General features: G+C 38.0%; 1 pseudogene; it reads left to right on the plus strand.

Annotated features, from left to right (window-relative positions):
• The first annotated feature begins 5742 nt into the window (after positions 1 to 5742).
• On the plus strand, positions 5743 to 25264 carry LOC126721294 (proteasome subunit beta type-7-A-like; annotated as a pseudogene).
• Positions 25265 to 26350: the final 1086 nt, after the last annotated feature.

The raw sequence follows: 26350 nt of genomic DNA on the forward strand, positions 1-26350 counted from the left end.
CAACATAACCATTCACTAATCATTCATGACAAGGTTGAAGATCTATTTACAACAATCACATAGATTTCAAGATTTTTCCCACAGTGATATGAGTGCATGAAAACAAGCAATGCTCGAAAATGCACAAAGCCATTAGCACAAAGGTACAAGGCAAAACAAGTTTTGAGACAAAACTCAACAAAGTCAATCAAGCTTTTTGATTTTCTAATTTTTATGTGATTTTTGGATTTTTGACACAAGAAACAAAAATGATTGAACAAACAAAAAAATAACCAGCAGTATACACAAAAGAACAAACAAACAAGAAACATGTTGCAAAAATGTGTGCCCCAACACAGACAGATTTAACATATTATAAAAATGTGAAGCACACAACACACAAGAGAGTCAAGGAATTGTACCGACACCAATGGTCTTACGGAGTGATTCAAACCGTGGACCATCGAGAGGCTTGGTGAAGATATCCGCCTTTTGATTGTCGGTGTGTATGAACTCAAGACACACAACTTTTTCCTCTACCAAATCCCGAATGAAATGGTAACGTATCTCTATGTGTTTGGATTTTGAATGCTGAACAGGATTTTTGGAAAGATTGATGGCACTGGTGTTGTCACAGAAGACACACATCGTTTCTTGAGGAATTCCATAGTCATGAAGTAATTTCTTCATCCAAAGAAGCTGAGTGCAGCAACTTCCAGCAGCGATGTATTCTGCTTCTGCAGTAGATAGAGACACTGAATTCTGCTTCTTGCTCATCCACGAAACAAGATTGTTACCAAGATAAAAACAGCCGCCTGAAGTGCTTTTCCGATCGTCTACACTGCCAGCCCAGTCAGCATCCGAATACCCAGCAAGACACGCATTTGAGTCTTTTGAATACCACAGACCATAGTTTGCAGTACCATTCACATATCTAATGATTCGCTTAGCAGCAGTCAGATGAGATTCCTTCGGATTAGCTTGGTACCTGGCACAAACGCCCACACTGAAAGCAATGTCCGGTCTACTTGCTTTAAGGTAGAGCAAACTTCCTATGATGCTCCTATACAATGTAGGACTTACTTCAACTCCTGATGAATCCACATTCAGTTTAGTGGAAGAGCTCATGGGAGTAGAGGCATGTTTTTTGGAGTCTAGGCCAAACTTCTTGACAATATTTCTGGCATACTTCTCTTGAGATACAAATATACCCTCCTTCTATTGTTTGACTTGAAGACCCAAAAAGAATGTGAGCTCCCCCACCATGCTCATCTCAAACTCCTTCTTCATCTCCTCAGAAAATTCAGTAGCACGATCTTCGATAGTTGCTCCAAACACTATGTCATCAACATAGACTTATGCCACAAGGAGATAATCTTCATCATTTTTGACAAATAGAGTTCGATCGGCGTACCCTCTCTTGAAACCTCTATCTAGAAGATAATGTGTAAGACGGTCGTACCAGGCTCTAGGCGCTTGTTTTAAACCATATAGTGCTTTCTTCAATCTTAATACATGATCTGGAAAATGAGGATCCTCAAATCCTTTTGGTTGCTCAACAAAAACCTCTTCATTTAGATATCCATTCAGAAAAGCACACTTAACATCCATTTGATAAAGTTTGAACTTCAAAGTGCACGCAATGGACATGAGGATTCGAATGGATTCGAGTCTTGCCACCGGAGCAAATGATTCATCAAAATCCACCCCTTCTACTTGTGTGTATCCTTGAGCCACCAACCGAGACTTGTTTCGAATTATCTCTCCATCTTCATCAGTTTTGTTTTTAAAAATCCACTTTGTGCCTATAACACGAACGTTCTCAGGCCGTGGAGCAAGTTCCCACACGTCATTCCTCACAAACTGATTCAGCTCTTCATGCATTGACTCAACCCAATTCTCATCTTGAAGAGCCTCTTCAACCCTTTTTGGTTCAAACTGTGCAAGATAACAGTGATATGTTACATGATTGGCTAGCAGAATATTTCCTTTCCTGAGGCGAAGACCGTCATCAAGTGATCCTATGATATTACTTTCCGGATGATTCTTGATAATTCTTGAGGATGGCCTTTTTGAAGTGGAAACTTCATCACTACGAGAGATAGGAGGATGAACTTCTGGAGGAGTAAGAGGGCTTGAAGTTCTAGACATCGATCTCGTTTCCCTTCTTGGGTTGATGGGAGTCGATTCTACTTCTGGTATAGGTTCTTCACCTTCTATATCCAAAGCTTCTACCTCAACATCAGGCTCTTCGGTGCTCGGCCCTTCTACATCATCAATCATTTCCACCTTAGGTAAGGCATCATCAATCTTGACATTTATGGATTCCATCACAGTCTTTGTTCTCTTGTTAAACACTCTATATGCTCGACTTGTAGTAGAGTAGCCAAGAAAAATACCCTCATCACTTCTAGCATCAAACTTCCCAAGATTCTCTCGATCATTTAAGATATAACATTTACTTCCAAATACCCGGAAATACTTCACTTTAGGCTTCTTCTCATTCCATATCTCATATGCAGTCTTCTTTGTACCAACTCAAAAGAAAATCCTATTGCCAATGTGACACGAGGTGTTGACAGCTTCTCCCCAAAATTTTTGAGGTATTTGCTTGTTAAGCAACATGACTCTTGCCATCTCCTGAATCACACGATTTTTTCTCTCTACCACTCCATTTTGTTGTGGAGTTTTGGGAGCTGAAAACTCTCTTTTAATACCATTCTTCTCACAGAAGGACTCGAATCTTGCATTCTCAAATTCTCTCCCATGATCACTTCTAACTTTGGCTATTGGAATCCCCTTTTCATTTTGTAATTTCTTGCACAGAATCTCCAGCCTCTCACAAGCTTCTGATTTTTCTCTAAGGAATTCAACCTAAGTGTATCTTGAGTAGTCGTCCACAATGACCATAATATATCTTTTTCCCCCTAGGCTTTCAGTTCTGGTGGGCCCCATCAGATCAACATGAAGTAACTCCAAACAACGAGAGGTGGCTATCACATTTACCTTGTGATGACTTGCCTTAGTTTGCTTCCCCATTTGACATGCACCACAAATGGTCTTCTTTACTTTTCCAAACTTAGGAAGTCCCTCGACTGCTTCAAGTTTGGAGACTTTTGCTACTTGTTTGAAGTTGGCATGCCCAAATCTGTGATGCCACAGCTCCAACATATCCACCCGAGCACTTCTACACGATATTGGTGCCGTGGGAACTATTCCATAACAATTATCCGTAGTCCGATTTCCTTCCAAAACATGAATCCCCTCTTTATTGATGATCAAACATCCTTTCTTGGAGAATTGTACCAGGAAGTCGTCATCACAAATTTGAGTGATGCTCAGCAAATTTGCCTTCAGCCCTTTTATGAACAGCACATCTTTCAACAGAGGCAAACCGGGTATCTCAATGGTTCCTTTGCCTAGGACTTGAGCATGGCTTCCATCCCCAAAGGTCACATAGTCACCCACCTTTTCTTTGAGTGACTTAAACAGTGACTTATCCCCTGTCATATGGCGAGAACACCCACTATCAAGATACCACAAACATGCATTAAACACCTTTAATGAGGTATGCACAAATAGGTTCACATGTGACAGACAATCTTGACCTTCAAACACAAACTCATCATCAGGTTTCATGCTACTTTTAGATTGATTTTTCATTTTCAGATTCTCAATCATCTCACACAACATTCTATTCTTTCTTTTATATTTCTTAATCAATGATTTTGATTCAGATATGCTACTGTGTAAGACAAGATTCTGATTCTCAAGATATTTCAGCATGTGAACAAAAACTCTAGCATGTTTCTTAGTTATTAATAACTCTACAAGATCATCAGTAAGACACCTTTCAGACATATGCATAGAGACATTTTCACAAACACTTGAGCTACAATTCAGCATGGTATAAACGAAAACAACAACCACAACTCAGGGGTCTAGGATCACACTGAGGTGATAAAACCAACAGCAGTGTACCCGCTCTGATACCAAATGTCGGACCGTGTGCCTTACCAATCCATCCAACCACCAATTGGTGAAGGACGAGGGGGCACATATCTTTTATAGCATTCGATCGCAGACCAAGCCCATTGGTATTGGAGCAAATTGTGAAATCCCTCACAAAAAATATCTTATTCAAGCATGTATATAAAAATCATATACTTAGTATTAAAATATATTTGTAATAATCGTTTACTTGAAATTAGTAATACAATAGAAATAAAAATTCTCACAATTATAAACAATGTTCAGTAGTTAAAAATACATTAATATAAGCAAAATAAAACCTAATTAGGATAAGGTTACTTACCTCCAAAAGCCATACCAAAAGGAACTTCTCCCTAACACTTCTTCTAATATGCTTAGATATCACCTAAAACAATTTTCAAATAATTTTACTTAATAATCAAATAATTTAAAAAGGACTTATAATGGTATCCGGCCAAAAGAGAGACTACTAAAAATATCCAATATCTATCCACTTATCTTACACCAAAATTCCACCTAATTGAAATTTTTTTCTATATATATATATATATATATTTATTTATTTATTTATTCTGCCACCATTAATGCCTTGAAAGATAAGGCTATAGCACCTAGTATTATGTCACACTAGGAAAGACAAGGATGTGGGCCATCCTTCAAGTGCTGCACTTACATTACAGCTTTCTTTTTTTTTTTTTTTTTTTTTTTTTTTTTTCATGATGGCATGTCAGAACTTAAAGCTAGGTGCAAGCCATGCAACAGGTTTTTCTTTTTCATCAAATCCCATAGTTCGGTACTGTTATTCAAAGAAAGTCTGTGCAAAACATCTAACCCCTTAAAAGAAAATTTGTGGCTTAACAGCGTAAATTTTCTGCAGTAGCAGCGTCTAGTATATCGAAAATAAATTCAAAGTTTTCTTCGTTTGCATCAAACTCTTGAATAATTAAATAGTTTTACTACTGGCCAAAATACCCACATAAAAAAAAAATGCTCTAATTCCAAATAAAGCTTAGATTTGACGAGAAAGAGATTCTTAGGCTCTTACCTCAAGTGTGCCGTCAATCTTTCTCTACTTGAACAAACTCAGAAGTCCTCCAAAAAAATCTATCATTATACATTAACTTAATTAGCTTATATATAGCTAGGGTTTTAACCTAGTTTTCTAAAATCTTCCTTAGTAATATTAATTATAAAATTGGCCCCACAAAAGATTTACTTAAATACCCCTCCTTTTTATTTATTTATTTTTTTTTTCCGGGTATTACAGTAGGCTTGTGATCAACATTTATGAAACTCATCTCTATGGAAAATATAAAGGGAAATTGATGATTGCAATGGCGACATATCCTAATAATAAGATTTATCCACTAGCCTTCACCGTTGTCGAGAGCGAGAGCACAGAGACTAGGGCTTGGTTCTTGGCTTGTATAAGAAGGTATGTTACCAATCGGAGTGATCTGTGCGTCATATCTGATAGACACCCTAGGATTCAAGCTATCTTTAGAGACACTAGTCGAGACTATTTGCAGCCTCCCATGACAGAACATCGTTACTACCTTCGTCATCAATGCAGTAACGTAAACATTAGATGGAACAATGAAACTTTGAAAAATCTAGTATAGAGGGCAACAAGTGCTACCCAAGAGCGAAAATTCATTAACACCTTTGAATTAATTGAAAATGTCAACCGGGATGTGCACCAATATCTTAAGGATGTGCCCAAAGACAAATGGGCACTAACTTTCGATCAAGGGTTACCGTTATGGGGCGATGACTACAAACGTCTCCGAGTGCTTCAATGGTGTTCTAAAGGGTGCTCGTAGCCTGCCCATTACGGCAATGGTGAAATACACGTGGTTCAAACTGAATGCTTACTTCGATGATCGTCGCAATAAGAGCATAGTGCAGTTGAATTCGGGGAAAAAATGGTGTAAATATGCCCTGGATATCTTTATGAGAAATAAGGAGAAGGCGGAGCATCATAGGGTGATGAGATTGAGGACGCAACAACAATCATATCAAGTAGATACACTGCATAATCTAGCGTCTGCTGGTGGGGGGGATCACACACATGGAGTTAATCTGCTACAGAGAACTTGCATATGTCAGAAATGGAAACTGTACAAGATACCAAGTTCACATGTCATTGTAGTTTGTATTAGGTATCGACATGATGCAGAGTAGTACATTAACCCATACTATAGTGTGAACGCACTGTTCCGCAGCTATGCTCATGTTTTTCTTGCGTTGAAAGATAGATTATCATGGCCAAATCCTAAAGAAACTCGAAAGGTCGTCCCTAACCCCCAATTGATCCTAGAGAAATGTCGCCCTGTCTTAACACGAATCAGGAATGAGATGGATGAGGGCAGGAAATAGTCGAGAACCATACCATGGAAGGAGGGGGGGAGAAAGGTGCAATGCGGGTTTTGTAACCAAGAGGGGCATAACTGAAGAACATTCCCTAAGCGGAACGAGGTACCGATGAATGGTGGTCTCGTGGACTAGGTACACTAAGTTTGAACCGTAGCATCCTTCTAAATGCAACTTTAAACAAAATGCATGATATATGCCATTAGATTAAAATGCATGCTATATGCCATTCAATTTTCATTTTTGAAACATTAGAAAAATTGGATAAAATTTTAAGGACCAAATATGGCTGACTGGGGAAAAAAATTTGGGTTTTGATCTGGAAAGCTTGAAAATTTGTGGGCTTGAGCTGTTTGGGTGTGAGAAAGTTGTTCAAGGTTAGACATTTGACATAGTTACTTGGATTCTATTTCTTCTAGGTGATTATTTTGTAATTAAATGCTAATTACTTAGTTTGCACTTGAACTTATAGCTGCTTGTTTTTGATCTGGAAAGATTGTAAATTTATGGGCTTGAGTCATTTAGGTGTGTGAGAAAGTTGTACAAGATTAGATATTAAAAAAAATTATAAAAAAAAACAAAGCTTTAATCCCAAATATTTTGGGGTTATCTATGGATACTGTTTCCACGAGGTGATTAATTTAAAGTTAAATGCTAATTAATTAGTTTGCACTTTGCACTTGAACTTATAGCTGATAGGGGGGAATAAAAACTTAGGTTTAGATCTGGAAAGCTTGAAAATTGTGATCTTCATAAAAATTAAGAACTAAGAAACCCCAATACTGCCCTAACTTGTTTTCTTACCACCAGAGTTAAGGGCCCAGAGGTCTTAAACTTGGTAGGGTAGCTGTTGATATAGACTTGTTGAAGCATAGGGTTTCTAAATCAGGGTCTGATATAACATGTTTGATTGCTTATTAGATTTATTATGAGAGCAGAAAAGGAACTAAAATTTCAGATTTTAGGGTCACAGCTACAACTGCATCGCTACCATACTGGTTGAGAATCAAGGGTTATTACAGCATTGACCCTTCATGAGAAACACCTTTTCAAGTAACTTTATGTTAGGACATATATGGAACTAGTTAGAACATATGTCATGTTGATTTGGTTAATCCTTTGACAAAACGCACTTTACTTGTAATTGGGTAGATCTAGGATAGGTTAAGTACTTCAAGAAACATGTTGTTCAAGCCAAGTATTAAAGCCATGAAGATTGGACCAAGAAACAAGTTAAGAAAAACTGTTCATTAAAGTTAGACAGATTCTCGACAGATAGCTCAACAGATAATATCTATCGAGGTTTAATGAAGAAAGCTCAACAAAAGCTCCACAGAAATATCTATCGAGATCTAGGAAATCAGAATTTCCAGATCTGATTTTCGGCCCATGTTGACATGTACGTGTAGGGTTTCTTTTCTCACAATCCTAGACATATATAAAGCTTATTTTAAAGGCCGTCACATAAGAGAATACAAGGAGAACACATGCAAAAGGTGACTAAGTGCCTTATTCTCTCTGAAAGAAGCTACTGCATCTTTGCGCCTTAGGGTTTTGTAACCAAGTGCTTCTTGATCTTCACTGTTGATGACGTGAAGAACTTTGCAGCCATTAATCTTCTTCAAGTTGGTGAGTTAGTCATGTACTAGGAGCCGTGCATCATTGGTTAGTTATGTACTAGGATCTGTGCAAAAGGATGGCGTTCATATATTGAAGAGTTCAGAGATTCTAAAGTGGTAGAATGTTTCTATTGTAAGTTCATTTACGGGAATTGTAGAGTCTAGGGATAATGGTTTTGTACTAGGTCTAAAACTTTTCTTTACTATAGTGAATTGCTTTTCGGGAAGGTTTCCCCTAGGTTTTTTACTGTGAAACTAGTTTGTTTCATTTGTTTTCCTGGGTCATCATATTTTGCCTTATTCACTTTTCCGTTGTGCATGATATTGATGTTAGTTTGTTTTAACAAGTTTATTCATAATAAATCTAATTAACAACTTGGATTTAAAACTTGTTAATTCTATCAACCGAAGTCTAAATTTCCCAACAAGTGGTATCAGAACGGGTACACTCTGATTGGATTAATTTCCTGAGTGTGATCCTTGACCTCCTATTGTCATGGATCGTATACAATCTCTATTGATTCCTCATTTATTTAATGGCACTAATTATGCGTACTAGAAAGTTCGTATAAAAGTTTTTTTGCAGGCTCTAGGTGAAAAAGTATGGCAAGTTGTTGAAGTTGGCTGGATTAAGCCAAAGGAAGCATCGGTGGATTGGGATGAAGCAATAATCAAAATGGCAAATTTCAACATTAGGGCCTTGAATGCTTTGTTTAGTGGGGTGACCAATGAGGAATTCAAGAAAATATCATCCACTGAAGTTGCCAAGGAAGCATGGACCATTCTTGAGACTACCTATAAAGGTACTAAGGCAGTAAAGACTATGAAACTTCAAATACTCACTAGTAGTTTTGAAGAAATAAGGATGGAGGAGGATGAAACCTTTGATGAGTTCTATGCTAAACACAATGATATTGTGAATTTTGCCTTTAACCTTGGAGAATCTATAGCAGAATCCAAAATTGTTAGGAAAATCCTTAGGTCCTTACCTGGAAGATTCCATAACAAGATCACTGCCATTGAAGAAAAGAAGGACATTGATCAAATTCCTTTGACTAAGCTTGTAGGGAACCTTCAAACCTATGAGATGGGATTAGGTTTAATGAGAAAATATGGAAAGAGTAGAAACTTGGCTCTTAAGGATATAGAGGAAAAGATTGATGACTCTAAAAATGAAGACAAAAGCAAAGATGAAGATAAAGATGATGATGAGGATGAGGATCTAACCTTCATAGCTAATGAGATTATCAAGCTTCTTCAATATAGGAAAAAGGATAAGGACAAACCTCCTAGGAAATCTAAATCCTCTAGGAAGGGTAAGATTGAGAAACCCCTTATCCAATGCCATGAGTGCAAAGGTATTGGTCATATGAGGATAGAGTACCCAAACTACCGTATGAAGGAAAAGACCAAGAAATTAAAAGATAAAAGGGTTAGTTGCTACTTGGAGTGATAGTAAGAATGACTCTTCTGATGAGTATGTGGATGAATGTGGTCACTTTATGGCTTTTTCTGCCACAACTGATAAGGTGATTGTAGAGAGTGCTAGTGACAGTGAGGATTCTTTTGATGATGAAGTACCCAAGAAGTTGACCCTTCAGGAAGCCTATGATAAGCTATGCACTAAATTTAAAAAATATGAAAAGACTTCTCATCCTTGTAGAAAAGAGCTTAATGAGGTAAAAACTGAAAAATCTAATTTGTTAGTCAAACTAGATGAGACTACAAGGTTAGTTGAGACTTTTGTTGTGGAGAACACCTCATTAGAAGAGAAGGTTAAGAATCTTGAGGTTGAGCTTAGTCAAGCTAGAACTCAAATAGAGAGGATGTCTAGTGAAAAACTTGATGAGGTTTTGAATGCTCAAAAACCTAGTTCTGATAAGACTGGCTTAGGATATGTTGTTTCCTCTAGCCCCTCCTCTTCCACAGCTTTTGGATCAAGGACTGTCTTTGTGCCTCAATCTAAGAAAGATGATAAAGGTATGAAATCCATAACTGATTTGTCTAATTCTAAATCATTTGTTAGACCTTATGTTTGTCACCATTGTGGTGTTTCTGGACACATTCGTCCTAATTGCTTTAAGTTGTATCCTCAAAAGCAAGTGTCCAAACGGTCACAGGTTTCCTCTCAAGGACTTATACCTTTGTTTGGAGAGTTTTAAAAGCTTTGAGCTTTTTAACTCAATTTCAAGAGAATTCTAATTCTTTTATGTCCCTTAGTAGACATACTAGGACACGTGCCTTTTCATCTTCGCGGCCAAAGACTCGTGCTGTGTGGGTGAGAAAGGAGCCTAAGACTTAATTGTCTTTTCTATTTATCCTCTACTTTAATTTTTTCTATCTAAAGTAGGACTCTCTTTGCTTGATTTATTATCTGCTTTTGGAATCATGCTTTCATGCATCCGCATCTTTCTTTCATGCGTTCATGTTGTTTGTCTGTTTTTGTTTGGTTTTTTAGTTTTTATTTTATTTTGTTTTCAAAATAAAAAAAGGGGAAAAAAAATACAAAAATGGTGTGTTTTTGTATATTGGTACTTGTGTACCTTGGATGGCCATTGAAATAAAGTTTTCTAAAATCAAAAAAGAAAAAAAAAATGTTTGTGTATATTGGTACTTGTGTACTTTGGATAGCCATTGAAACAAAGTTTTCTAAATTTTGTATCTTTTGTAGCTTAGATGAGCATCTCTATGCACAACTAAGCAAGTGAGTTTTGTGGCTCGTGTTTATGATGAGTAAGATTAAGTAATCTCTTGTACTTAACACTCGTATCACTCTTTTTGATGGGAATGACTAAAAAAATCCTAAGAGAAAGGCATAAATAACAATCTTACCACTGTTACCCACCAATCATGAAATAACATCTGTATGCTTCGACATGGTAAAAGTGCAATGTTAAAACTTAACATAATTGAGTATTTCTTCTCTCTCTTATATGCCCATGCATGATATACTCAAAAGAAAAAAATATGTACAGAAAAAAAAAAAAAGCAAAAAAAATCAAAGTGCTTTTAAATATGGTTGCAAGCGTGTTTCTAGGAGTTGAACATGTGTTAATGTATGCTCACTAAATTGTCTTGACTTTTTTTAAAATATAAAATTGGTTAGACTTGTTTAGTGTGTGTGTGTGTGTTTTGGATCTATGTATGTGTAAGGTTGAATTTATTCAACCATCTAATTGGCTTTATTCCGTGCCAAATTTGCTTGTAATTCAGCATTTAGTAACCTTGTATTTAGGTGGGTTTGATATAAGGGTAGTGAGTGAGATAGAGTGATGATTGCTCAAGAGTGTGCAAGAAAACAGAGACTCGCGGCTGGGACTCGCGGGTGACTCGCGGCTGCAAGCCGCCAGACGCAACACACGTGCCAAGCATGCTGGAAGGTGAACAATCATGCAAGCTGGAGCACTACAGGACAAAACTGGACAACTGGCCATACGGTTATCTCGCGACTGGATCTCGCGACTTAGTCAAGCCGCGAGGTCAAGCCGCGAGCCACCCCTGTTTTGTAAAAACCTGATGTTTCACATTCCTCTCCCACTCTAATATAAATACCCCTTTTACTCACGATTGTAAGAGAGCTTCCAGAGAGAATTTTGAGAGAGAAACCCTAAAGAAAAACTAGATTGTTTCACCCACAATCTATACCTTAGAGTCTCTTCAAATTCCTCAACTCTCTTCCTCTCCATTGTCAAATCCTTGAGAGGCATTATACCAAACCTGGTTCTTACCATCATCAACACTGTGAGACAGTTGTTTGGATTTCTGGGAAGCAGTTAGGAAGGAACCAATCTTCATTGGTTGATGCTACGGTCTAGTAGCGGAATCCGGGAAGCTAGAAAAGAAAAAGGTTCGGCGCAACCTCGTTGGAGCAAGAAGCTTGGAAGGCTTAGGTGCACTGGGTAGATTAGGCTTGGAGGGTCTATTACTGTCCATGTATCCCATCTGTATTTTCTAGTGGATTGTTTACTGCTTGGAGGGCGGCGGAGAGGTTTTACGCCAAGGGTTTCGGTTTCCTCTTCGATAACACATCGCGTGTTGTCTTTGTGTTTGCATCTTCCCTCCTCTCTATCTTTGCCTTTTTATTATCTGCTGTGGATTTTATTTTGTTATGGCTTAGATAGTTTTTAACCAATTTCATATTATAGCATATGTTAAGTTTCCGCACACTAGTTGTTTGACATATTGCTTGAATTGGTTAAGTTGTAATTTGGGGGTCTAAACGTTCAAAGGTGTTTTTACACGTTTTTTGAACTTTCAATTGGTATCAGAGCAGGTACACTTGTTGTGGTTTTATTACCTAAGTGTGATCCTAGACCCCTGTGTTGTGGTTGATTGTTTTGGAATATACCATGCTGAATTGTAGCTTAAGTGTTTGTGAAAATGACTCTATGCATATGTCTGAAAGGTGTCTTACTGATGATCTTGTAGAGTTGTTAAAAACTAAGAAACATGCTAGAGTATTTGTTCACATGCTGGAATATCTTGAAAATCAGAATCATGTCTTACACAGTAGCATATCTGAATCTAAATCATTGATTAAGAAATATAAAAGAAAGAATAGAATGTTGTGTGAGATGATTGAGAATCTGAAAATGAAAAATCAATCTGAAAGAAGCATGAAAACTGATGATGAGTTTGTGTTTGAAGGTCAAGAATGTCTGTCACATGTGAACCTATTTGTGCATACCTCATTGAAGGTGTTTAATGCGTGTTTGTGGTATCTTGACAGTGGGTGTTCTCGCCATATGACAGGGGATAAGTCACTGTTTAAGACACTCAAAGAAAAGGTTGGTGACTATGTGACCTTTGGTGATGGAAGTCATGCTCAAGTCCTAGGCAAAGGAACCATTGAGATACCTGGTTTGCCGCTGTTGAAAGATGTGCTGTACATAAAAGGGCTAAAGGCGAATTTGCTGAGCATCACTCAAATTTGTGATGATGATTTCCTGGTACAATTCTCTAAGAAGGGATGTTTGATCATCAATGAAGAGGGGATTCAGGTTTTGGAAGGAAATCGGACTACAGATAATTGTTATGGAATAGTTCCCACGGCACCCATATCGTGTAGAAGTGCTCGTGTGGATATGTTGGAGCTGTGGCATCACAGATTTGGGCATGCCAACTTCAAACAAGTAGCAAAAGTTTCCAAACTTGAAGCAGTCGAGGGACTTCCCAAGTTTGGAAAAGTGAAGAAGACCGTTTGTGGTGCGTGTCAAATGGGGAAGCAAACTAAGGCAAGTCATCACAAGGTGAATGTGATAGCCACCTTTCGGTGCTTGGAGTTACTTCATGTTGATCTAATGGGGCCTACCTGAACTGAAAGCCTAGGGGGAAGAGATACATTATGGTTATTGTGGACGACTACTCAAGATACACTTGGGTTGAATTCCTTAGAGAAAAATCAAAAGCTTGTGAGAGGTTGGAGATTCTGTGCAAGAAACTACAAAACGAAAAAGGGATTCCGATAGCCAAAGTTAGAAGTGATCATGGGAGGGAATTTGAGAATGCAAGATTCGAGTCCTTCTGTGAGAAGAATGGAATTAAAAGAGAATTTTCAGCTCCCAAAACTCCACAACAAAATGGAGTGGTAGAGAGAAAAAATCGTGTGATTCAGGAGATGGCAAGAGTCATGTTGTTTAACAAGCAAATACCTCAAAAATTTTGGGGAGAAGCTGTCAACACCTCGTGTCACATTGGCAATAGGATTTTCTTTCGAGTTGGTACAAAGAAGACTGCCTATGAGATATGGAATGGGAAGAAGCCAAAAGTGAAGTATTTCCGGGTGTTTGGAAGTAAATGCTATATCCTAAATGATCGAGAAAATCTTGGGAAGTTTGATGCGAGAAGTGATGAGGGTATTTTTCTTGGATACTCTACTACAAGTCGAGCGTATAGAGTGTTTAACAAGAGAACAAAGACTGTGATGGAGTCCATAAATGTCAAGATTGATGATGCCTTACCTAAGGTGGAAATGATTGATGATGTAGAAGGGCCGAGCACCAAAGAGCCCGATGTTGAGGTAGAAGCTTTGGATATAGAAGGTGAAGAACCTATACCAGAAGTAGAATCGACTCCCATCAACCCAAGAATGGAAACGAGATCGATGTCTAAAACATCAAGCCCTCTTACTCCTCCGGAAGTTCATCCTCCTATCTCTCGTAGTGATGAAGTTTCCACTTCAAAAAGGCCATCTTCAAGAGTTATCAAGAATCATCTGGAAAGTAACATCATAGGATCTCTTGATGACGGTCTTCGCCTCAGGAAAGGAAACATTCTGCTAGCTAATCATGTAACATATCACTGCTATCTTGCACAGTTTGAACAAAAAAGGGTTGAAGAGGCTCTTCAAGATGAGAATTGGGTTGAGTCAATGCATGAAGAGCTGAATCAGTTTGTGAGGAATGATGTGTGGGAACTTGCTCCACGGCCTGAGAACGTTCATGTTATAGGCACAAAATGGATTTTTAAAAACAAAACTGATGAAGATGGAGAGATAATTCGAAACAAATCTCGGTTAGTAGCTCAAGGATACACTCAAGTAGAAGGAGTGGATTTTGATGAATCTTTTGCTCCGGTGGCAAGACTCGAATCCATTCGAATCCTCATGTCCATTACGTGCACTTTGAATTTCAAACTTTATCAAATGGATGTAAAGTGCGCATTTCTGAATGGATATCTAAATGAAGAAGTATTTGTTGAGCAACCAAAAGGATTTGAGGATCCTCATTTTCCAGATCATGTATTAAGATTGAAGAAAGCCCTTTATGGCTTAAAACAAGCGCCTAGAGCCTGGTACGATCGTCTTACACATTATCTTCTAGATAGAGGTTTCAAGAGAGGGTATGCCGATCGAACTCTGTTTTTCAAAAATGATGAAGATTATCTCCTTGTGGCACAAGTCTATGTTGATGATATAGTGTTTGGGGCAACCATCGAAGATCGTGCTACTGAATTTTCTGAGGAGATGAAGAAGGAGTTTGAGATGAGTATGGTGGGGGAACTCACATTTTTCTTGGGTCTTCAAGTCAAACAACAAAAGGAGGGCATATTTGTATCTCAAGAGAAGTATGCCAGAAACATTGTCAAGAAGTTTGGACTAGACTCCAAAAAACATGCCTCCACTCCCATGAGCTCATCCACTAAACTGAATGTTGATTCATCTAGAGTCGAAGTAAGTCCTACATTGTATAGGAGCATCATAGGGAGTTTGCTCTACCTTACAGCCAGTAGACCGGACATTGCTTTTAGTGTGGGCGTTTGTGCCAGGTACCAAGCTAATCCGAAGGAATCTCATCTGACTGCTGCTAAGCGAATCATTCGATATGTGAATGGTACTGCAAACTATGGTCTGTGGTATTCAAAAGACTCAAATGCTTGTCTTGCTGGGTATTCAGATGCTGACTGGGCTGACAGTGTAGACGATCGGAAAAGCACTTCAGGCGGCTGTTTCTATCTTGGTAACAATCTTGTCTCGTGGATGAGCAAGAAGCAGAATTCAGTGTCTCTATCTACTGTAGAAGCAGAATACATCGCTGCTGGAAGTTGCTGCACTCAGCTTCTTTGGATGAAGAAATTACTTCATGACTATGGAATTCCTCAAGAAACGATGTGTGTCTTCTGTGACAACACCAGTGTCATCAATCTTTCCAAGAATCCTGTCCAGCATTCAAAATCTAAACACATAGAGATACGTTACCATTTCATTCGGGATTTGGTAGAGGAAAGAGTTGTGTGTCTTGAGTTCATACACACCGACAATCAAAAGGCGGACATCTTCACCAAGCCTCTCGATGGTCCACGGTTTGAATCACTCTGTAAGACCATTGGTGTTGGTACAATTCCTTGACTCTCTTGTGTGTTGTGTGCTTCACATATTTATAATATGATAAGTTTGTTTGTGTTGGGGCACACACTTCTTTGTTAGCTCTTTGTGAAGCATGTTTATTGTTTGTTTGTCCATTTGTGAATTATGTTGGTTCTTCTTTGTTTGTTCAATCTTTTTCTTCTTTTATGTCAAAAATCCAAAAATCACATAAAAATTAGAAAATCAAAAAGCTTGATTGACATTGTTGAGTTTTTGTCTCAAAACTTGTTTTGCCTTGTACCTTTGTGCTAATGACTTTGTGTATTTTCGAGCATTGCTTGTTTTCATGCACTCATATCTATGTGGGAGAAATCTTGAAATCGTTGTGATTGTTGTAAATAGATCTTCAAACTTGTCATAAACAATTAGTGAATGGTTTTGTTGATCTTGAGACATGCATAGACTTGTGTCTATATATCTTCCCACTCTTTATTTTTGTTTTGCTAAAAGAGCTCACCAAATGTAAATCTCCAAATGAAAAGAGATATTGAGCTACAAAAGCCTGTCGCACATTCTAGTATTTGACTAGGAAAAAGGGTAAGCGACCTTATATTAAAGTAAATGTTTATTCAAAAAGCCAAAGGCTTGTTCTTTAAAGTGAATTGTCATAAATCACTCTCACAATGAGAAATGATTACCTCAAAAGATCAAAAAGATCAAATGTTTTGATTGAAAGTGGAGTCAAATGTTAAGCTCCAAGTTATGTTATCAAGTTTTGTGGGAGGTCATATATACATATTTCTATAATTGAGATGGGTCACATGATCTAGTGCTAATTGTGTATGTCTTGGTTGAATTGATCATTGAAGGTTCACATTAGACTAAGGACTATCTCACTGTTGATATCCACACACAACACATAAGTTTATGTTCAATAAATGCCATATTCATTTGTGTGATTGTACTTGATGAAATGTGTTTTCACATGCTCAATCTTTGTTAATTCAAGCACAAAAAGATTTTTGAGTGTTTTAGGTGTTTTTGGAAAGTATTTTGTTTGAAAAATCTGAAAATTTCAAAAATCCAGTTTTGCCCTGTTTTGGCGGTTCAGTCGCGGGTATGTCAAGTCGCGTGCCTCAGTCGCGTCTTCGCGGGTCATTTTTGGCGACTTGTTCGCGAGTGGAAGGTCCAGTCGCGAGGTTTACTCAGAGTTTTTCGCGGCTCAGCTCGCGACTCACTCGCGGGTAGACCTTCCAGCCGCGAAAAACACTTAGAAAAATTCTTCAAATTTTTGTCCTTGAGTGTTTTGGCGGCTTGATCTGGCGACTCTTTGGCGACTCGTTTCAGTCGCGAAAATCGCGTGTTTTAGAAATACAGGGACAGTTTTTAAACTTTTTGTTTTTCCCTCGATCTTTTTGTGACTGTTCATTGTCTTTCTCATCTGCTTTTACCCATTCACACCGTGCCTCCATTTTCGATCTCCATTGTTTGCCTCTTTTCAGCTCAAAATCATCAAGTAACAGGTATGGTTTTTCTGTCTTGAACTCTTTTCTACTTGTTGTTATGGTTTTCCCTCTGAATTATTCACATTTGATTGTGATTTTGAGATGGGTTTTTAGCTCAACTATTACTCTTTGTCCATGCTTAGCTTATGGTAGTTTCTGTCTCTGTTTTGAGCAATTTTATATTGTTGGTTTTGTTCTTCATCATGAGCTTAGCTAGGGTTAGCTATTTTTGTCTGATCTGCTGTTGATGTGGTGTTTCAAAATCATCCTGTGTGGTATCCAGTTGTTGAATGTGGGTTCTTTTCAGTTGATTGTGTGGTTTATTTTGTCTACCTCTACTGTGTAATTCAATTTGGGCCATTTGTGTCCCTCTTTGCTATTTTCGGGCCATTTTCATCCAGCTATTAGGGTTTCTTTATTGTCCCTAAATTTCCACTAACCCACTGCTAATAAAGTCTGTTGGATTGTGTTCTGCCATTTCTCTTGTTCATAATACAGACTAGTCATGTCACCATTCAAGAAAGCTGCTGTGAAAGGAGGTAGTTCCAAAGGGAAGGAACCAGTAATTGATGTTGATGATTACCCGCCTCAAACAAAAGGGACTCGCTCTTCATCAAAGAGTTTCGATCCTAACAAGTTCAGATCATATGCAGCCTATCAGTCTTATGAGAATTTCTTTCTACATGCCAAACCATTACTAGAAAGAGCTTTGGATCAGTCCTCACTTCATGACACTGACATTCCGAAATGGTTTGCTCACAAGGATTGGAATTACCTTCTCTCTGATCCGGATGACGCGTATGAAGAGTTGGTAAAAGAATTTTATGCTAACGCAATTGTGGAAGGAGATGAACTTAAGTGCTGGGTTCGGAAAAAGAGCTTTTCTGTCTCTCCTACATATCTGGCAGAAATTCTTCACATCAACAGACCAATTTTCCGACATTCACCGGTTTATGATGATCTCTGTCCTGATGAGGAGCTTCTCAAAGAAAGTCTTGGTCAAGACTTGGAGTTCTCACCCAATGGAAAATCCATCAGTGTTTCCTCTCTTTCTCCAAAACTGAGAGTGCTTACAATTGTGATGTTTCACAATTTGTACCCTTTATCAAGCACTGGGTATATGAACCTCGGACGTGCTTTGTTTCTTCATGATCTAATCTCTGATGTGGAAATAGACATCTGTGCTCATATCTTTCATGTTCTGCGCAAAACGGTTCTTCGAACTGAGTCTCGGATATGCGTTCCTTTCTGCAGTCTCATTTCACGGATCTTGAAGCTCAAGGGTATTTATCCAACGTCAGATGAATCTCCTATCTCAAAACCAAGTCCAATCAACATGCGTACATTCAATGCAAGCATTGGACATAGTCGGAAGAGAGCCAAACCAGAAACTTCTGCATCTCACAGTGGCTCTCATTTCAACACTCTCTCCCTAGATGAGAAACTTGATCGCATTGTATCCTCTGTCCACGAGTTGAATACAAAGATGTCTGGACTCACAGCTTCTCTACACCATTAAAGCACTCGATGGGATATGAAGTTTACTTCTCTTCAAACTCAATTAGATCAAATTCAGAGAAAGCTGGAAGAGGATGACTAGCCTATTCCATGACAAAAAGGGGGAGTGATAGGCATGATCAGAGGGGGAGAATATTACCTAAGGGGGAGTGTCTTTACATTCTTCTTCAGTTTAAGTTTTCACTTTAAGTTGTTATATTATGTTTTGTAAACTGTTATTCAGGATGTTTTTGTGTTTGTACCCATGTGCTTTTGTAAGCTTTTAGGGTTAATGTTTTATGCATAGTTTGTAGGCTTTATGGTATGTACCTTGCTTAATGCAGCCTTTATGCCTTGTTGAAATCAGTACTTTAATCAAAATGTCTTGCATTTTGGTTTATGTACTGTCACTCTTGTGCCCTTGTAGGATTGTTCCTAGATGCATATACCTTGTGTACTATGCATTGGTTGAGTGTTGAACATACAAGTGTCTTGCCTTGTGCTTGTTAACTTGTATGTCCTTGTGTTCATTCCAAGTGTGAATGAGCACTGTGTTCACTACCTTGTGGTGTTCACTTGGTTGATCAAGCCATGATGTGTTTCTTAACTCCATCTTTGCTTGATCACATATTGCCTGTTTCATATGCATTTATAATTTTCTGCTTACAATGATCATGGTGTATTGTTGTGTTTCAGGAGTATTATGTTCATATGATTCAAGTGCTTCACAGTTTCTAGAGTTAGGTGTGAGTGAGTTTTGTTCAACTGTTCCCAACTCACATGTTAAGTCTAGAGTCTGTTTTAGGGTTTTGTCACGGAATAGCCAAAGGGGGAGATTGTAAGGTTGAATTTATTCAACCATCTAATTGGCTTTATTCCGTGCCAAATTTGCTTGTAATTCAGCATTTAGTAACCCTGTATTTAGGTGGGTTTGATGTAAGGGTAGTGAGTGAGATAGAGTGATGATTGCTCAAGAGTGTGCAAGAAAACAGAGACTCGCGGCTGGGACTCGCGGGTGACTCGCGGCTGCAAGCCGCCAGACGCAGCACACGTGCCAAGCATGCTGGAAGGTGAACAGTCATGCAAGCTGGAGCACTACAGGACAAAACTGGACAACTGGCCATACGGTTATCTCGCGACTGGATCTCGCGACTTAGTCAAGCCGCGAGGTCAAGCCGCGAGCCACCCCTGTTTTGTAAAAACCTGACGTTTCACATTCCTCTCCCACTCTAGTATAAATACCCCTTTTACCCACGATTGTAAGAGAGCTTCCAGAGAGAATTTTGAGAGAGAAACCCTAAAGAAAAACCAGATTGTTTCACCCACAATCTATACCTTAGAGTCTCTTCAAATTCCTCAACTCTCTTCCTCTCCATTGTCAAATCCTTGAGAGGCATTATACCAAACCTGGTTCTCACCATCATCATCACTGTGAGACAGTTGTTTGGATTTTTGGGAAGCAGTTAGGAAGGAACCAATCTTCATTGGTTGATGCTACGGTCTAGTAGCGGAATCCGGGAAGCTAGAAAAGAAAAAGGTTCGGCGCAATCTCGTTGGAGCAAGAAGCTTGGAGGGCTTATGTGCACTGGGTAGATTAGGCTTGGAGGGTCTATTGCTGTCCATGTATCCCAACTGTATTTTCTAGTGGATTGTTTACCGCTTGGAGGGTGGCGGAGAGGTTTTACGCCGAGGGCTTCAATTTCCTCTTCGATAACACATCGCGTGTTGTCTTTGTGTTTGCATCTTCCTTCCTCTCTATCTTTGCCTTTTTATTATCTGCTGTGGATTTTATTTTGTTATGGCTTAGATAGTTTTTAACCAATTTCATATTATAGCATATGTTAAGTTTCCGCACACTAGTTGTTTGACATATTGCTTGAATTGGTTAAGTTGTAATTTGGGGGTCTAAACGTTCAAAGGTGTTTTTACACGTTTTTTGAACTTTCAGTATGCTTTGCATTTTTCTTGTTGAGAGATGTTTTTGAAAGCTTAAAATGTTGATTGGATCTTTGGCTGAGTAGCTTGCTTGATTTATTCATCTCTATATGTTTTTCCTTTCTTTGAAAAACTTGTTTTTATCAAGCTCGACAGTTTCTCGACAGATCCTCGACAGATTCGCATCTACTAAGCCCCTTTTTCTCTTTCTCTCGACAGAAGTTAACCCAATTTCGATCCATCGAGATATCTGGAGTTCTTCTCGATAGCTTCTCGATCCATCGAGAAACTTTCTGTCTGGCTGATAAATTCTCGATCCATCGAGGTTAGCTTCTGCTCAATAGCAGCTCGATAGCTTCTCAATCTGTCGAGACCCACTTGCATGCATTGTTTTTCACATGTTTTTGCATCTTTCTTTTATTTTGTTGATAGGCCAAAAACGTATTGACCCCTTGTGATGAATTAATTGATTAATTAGTCAAGTTTATTAATTAATCAAATTAACATGCAATTGTATGTGGCAGCATAAATAAATCACTAATTAACTAAAGTATGTAGTGAAAAATAAATTGACACGATGATTTGTTTACGAATGGGGAAAGCCTACACGGCAAAAACCCCATCGGGTGATTTTAAGGTTACTACTCCTGAGAATCCACTATTATCAAAACAAGCGGTTACAAGTAAAGGAATCCCAGTATCTTATACCATCCTACAGTTGAACCTTTACCCCAATACTCAATTGGACTTATTCTGTAGTGACAATCTCTCATTTTCAATGCATGGCTCCTAGTACGTGACTAACCAATTGTGCGGATCCCAGTACGTGACTTGATCACCAACTTAAGAAGGATGTTAGTTGCAAAGTTCTTCAGTTCATCCAGACGATAAAGATCATGAAATTGCTTGGTCAAAAAATCCTACGATGTACAAACACAGCAGCTTCTTTAAGAACTAAGGCAAACTAGGTTTCCGATCACACTCTTTTTCACACTTGTGGAATTGTGCTCTTGTGCAACTTGTGTCACCTGTTTCACCCCTTAAAATAATCCTTATATATATTTAGGATTGTGAGAAAAGAAAGCTCAAACATACACTCATGGATTGGATGAAAATCAGCTTGAAAAACTGAACTTCATAAACCTCAACAGATATCCTATCTTTTGAGCTAGCTATCGAGTCACGGGCTTCAGCAGCTTTTAAACCTCGATAGATGCTAGTTGTCGAGCTAGCTGTTGAGTTTTAAAATCCTGCACTTTCTTTTTTAATTATTGGACAGACTTGCATGGCTTTAACACTTGAACTTGAAACCTTATTTCTTGAAGCATTAAACTCATCCTAGATCTACCCAATTACAAGTAAAGTACATTTTGTCAAAGGATTAGCCAACTGCATAAAATATTGACATATGTTCCTAACATTGAATCACATATGTCCTAACACTTGTCATCCATAGCATTTTGTTTCATTACATTCATGCATTTATATGGATTCCTTTTGCTCCCTTGATCATCTTTGTTTCTCGGGTGAAGTTTTATAGCTTCTAGTACCCTTTGTCAACCATGACAAAAAGAGGGAGAAAATGTGATTTCTTTTAAAGTCTCTACATGTTAGGGGGAGAAATACATACCCTTGTAAGGGGGAGTTGTGTTTCATCTTGTTAGAGGGAGTGTTTACCTCCTTGTTGTTGTAGGAGCTTCTTTTAGCTTTTTGTACACCGGTCTTGTGACCATTTTTACATACATTTTGCTTATCTTTGATATATATATATATATATATATATATCTATGATGATGATGATGATGTATGTCTTCTTCACCTACCTCTACATGTTTTGTTTCTTTTCTCTCCTTGTACACATGTTTCTTTATATATGCAATCTTTCATTTTTGTTTCACACTAAGATACCTTGATAAGTTTTGTTTAAAGTGTTTCTGAAAGACAGGTTGTCAAAATCTATCATGCCATGAACTCTCTTCTTGCAAAATTTTTCAAGAGTTGTGTTAGGATTAGATTTTATTGTATTCAACAAATGATTATGAGTTGAGTGATTTGTGACTTCTCTCATATTTTATTTGTTTGTTGTGGTTTTATCACAGATTGCCAAATGGTAAGATTGTTAGGACATATGTGGAACTTGTTAGAACATATGTCATGTTGAATTGGCTAATTCTTTGACAAAACGTACTTCACTTGTAATTGGGTAGATCTAGGATGGGTTTAGTACTTCAAGAAACATGTTGTTTAAGCCAAGTATTAAAGTCATAAAGATTAGGCCAAGAAACAAGTGAAGAAAAGCTGTTCATTAAAACTAGACAGATTCTTGACAGATAGCTAGACAGATAATATCTATCGAGGTTTAATGACGAGAGCTCGACAGAAATATTTATTGAGATCTACGAAATCAGAATTTCCAGATCTGATTTTTGGCCCATGCTGACATGTACGTGTAGGGTTTCTTTTCTCACAATCCTAGACATATATAAGGCTTATTTTAAAGGCCGTCACATAAGAGAATACGAGAAGAACACATGCAAAAGGTGACCGAGTGCCTTATTCTCTCTAAAAGAAGCTATAGCTTTTTTGCACCTTAGGGTCTTGTAACCAAGTGCTTCTTGATCTTTATTGTTGATAAAGTGAAGAACTTTGCAGCCAACAATCTTCTTCAAGTTGGTGAGTTAGTTATGTACTGGTGCCGTGCATCATTGGTTAGTCACATATTGGGATCCGTGCAAAAGGGTGGCGTTCATATATTGAAGAGTTCAGAGGTTCTGAAGTAGTAAAAGGTTTCTACTATAAGTTCATCTACGGAGATTGTAGAGTTTAGGGACAAAGGTTTTGTAATAGATCTGAAATTTCTCTTTACTATAGTGAATTGCTTTTCGGGAAGGTTTCCCCCTAGGTTTTTTAATGTGAAACTAGTTTGTTTTATTGGTTTTCTTGGGTCATCATATCTTGTCTTATTTACTTTTCTGCTGTACATGTATTGACATGATATTGATGTTAGTTTGTTTTAACAAGTTTATTTATAATAAATCTAATTAACAACTTTGGTTTAAAACTTGTTAGTTCTATCAACCGGGGTCTAAATTTCCCAACAGTTTATTTGTTTCAGACACTTCTTGAATTATATCTAGTTATATGGCATAAAATTCTAACGGCTGAATTTGGTTTCAGCTACAAAGGCTATGTTTCAGCTGCTCTGGTTCTTGGTGGGGTTGATGTTACTGGACCTCATCTACATACTGTGAGTTTAGTTTCAAGCGTTTAATTTGGCAATAACCTTTTATATTAGCTTTCATAATTAGTTGATTTCTTAAGGTTGAATGTTGAAACCTATATTTTGGTAGATATATCCCCATTGATCAACTGACACGCTACCGTTTGCAACAATGGGATCTGGTTCCCTTGTTGCCATGGCCATGTTCGAGTCCAAGTACAAAGAAGGCCTGACTGTAAGTCAAAATGTTATGGTTGTAAAGTTTTTTAAATGTGTGATGAGCTCACAATGATGTAGTAGTAGTTAAGATACTAGACAACTTCAATACAACTGTCACTTCAATGTTCATCTATTATGATGATGAGTAATTATCTCTCTATCTTCAAATATGATTTACATATGGTTGTGTCCATTACAACTATCAGGAGATTAAATTTTAGTATCTCAAGAAACTAGTAACTTGTAGGAGACAAACATGGCTGCTTTAGCATGACCTGCTTTCTACTTTAACGGTATTGATTGTATCTGAAATGCTTATTTAGTTTTCTCACTTGACCTTTTTTCTCGGCCTCATATACTGCAGAGGGACGAAGGAATCAAACTTCTTGTTGAACCTATATGCTCTGGTATATTTAATGATTTGGGAAGTGGAAGCAATGTTGATTGATAACCTAGGTTTGTTGTTCCTTGCAAGTTTTCACCGCTTAATTGTTGGGGGAAAAGTAATTCCTAATCTAATTCTGATGCAAGTCTCTTCTCCTCTTATACTGCTGCCACAGGGGCACAAGGAGTACCCTTAGAAACCATCCGTTGCCTAATCCCCGTACCTATGTCAATCCAAAAGGCTTTTCTTAATTTAAGAAGACTGGTTAGTGCCATACTCCCTCGCTTTATTTATTATACATACATTTACTATATCCCTAGCGTATTTGCTCAATTTTATGGCTGGCTGATTTTGGTCGGCACAGTTAAATTAATGCGCAATTTAGCTTGTTCATGGCATATAAGTATTGCTTTTCTAGATGGTTCATCTTTAATGCTTGCTAGGAAGCTTGCATTATTAGTATATTTTATTTGCATTCCTTCAATTTAGCAAAGACTGAGATTGACATATTCAGCTCCTTACCTCTTGCCTCGTTTCAGAAATATGATGCTTACTCTTGTAAAATTCATTACTGACTATTTGATTATATTCCTTTTACTATGTTTACAGAAGTTTTCTTAACCAAGATTACTCCATTGAAGGAGAAGGTGGGAGTGATTGGAGGAGGAGATGCAATGGAAGAGTGAAATCCATCACACAGGAGCAGTAAAATGAGTAAGTCGTGAGCAGTACAAAAGACTGAAAGCTCAAAATTGTGTGAATACACAAGAGCTTGTTTAGACTCCCAATTAAAAGTTACGGCTTGGTTGTTTTTACTCAAACTTAAACTAAGTACGGAATAAGAGTAAATGCGAGCGAATAAACAATAAAGCTACTCTAAGCCATCTTTATCAAATATCAACAATAAAATGAAAGCTCAAAGAGTAGGGGAGAAGGATGCAAACACAAGATAACACCGAGACGTGTTATCGAAGAGGAAACCAAAGAACTCGGTGAAAAAACTCTCTGCTGCCCTCCAAGCGGTAAATCGATCCACTAGGGAATAAGTTGGAGTACACGAATAACAAAAGACCCTCCAAGCCTAGTCTACTCCATGTACTTGAGCTTTTCAAGCTCCTGCTACCAACTGACTTGACGAAGCCTCTCTAGCTCTCCGGATCATGCAATTTAGCCCGATTTCCGCCAACGATTGGCTTCTTCCAATGCTTCCCAATAGCACCAAAACCTTACTTTACACTCAGATTAGGTGTGGTAAGTGTTTGATTTATTAACCTCTCAAGGATATGGATATGGAGAGGTAAGAGTAGAGGAAAACCACAAAGGATTGTATAGATGATTGTGGGTATGACAATCTCTAACTCTCAAGGATAATTTCTAGGAGTTTCTCTTTGAAAAGCACTTCTTACAATATGTGGGTAATGAGAGTATAAATAGTGTGGGTGAAGACATGGTGGAGCAGATATGCCAAAATAGCAAAATAGAATGTTTCGCGGGTATTTCGCAGGAAGGCCTTACCTACGAATTACTCGTAAAAACCAGCTGTCATGACTCTTCACATTCCAGTCATGTGCTCTACATGTGGCTCACTTCGCGGGATAGCTTCTCGTGAATCTTCCCGCGAAATCCACTTGGTCATCAATAAAATCTTGAGTCTTCATACTCTCTCTCTCACACAACCCTTACAATAAAATCCCATATAAAATACAAGGTAAACGTGATTGACAATCAAATTTGGCATGGAATTAAAGCCAACACAAAATAGTTGTAAATAACAACTTTACAATCTCCCCCATTGCCTATTTCGTGATAAAACCCCTAAAA

This window comes from Quercus robur, chromosome 4, assembly GCF_932294415.1.
Source record: "Quercus robur chromosome 4, dhQueRobu3.1, whole genome shotgun sequence".
NCBI classification, from domain to species: Eukaryota; Viridiplantae; Streptophyta; class Magnoliopsida; order Fagales; family Fagaceae; genus Quercus; species Quercus robur.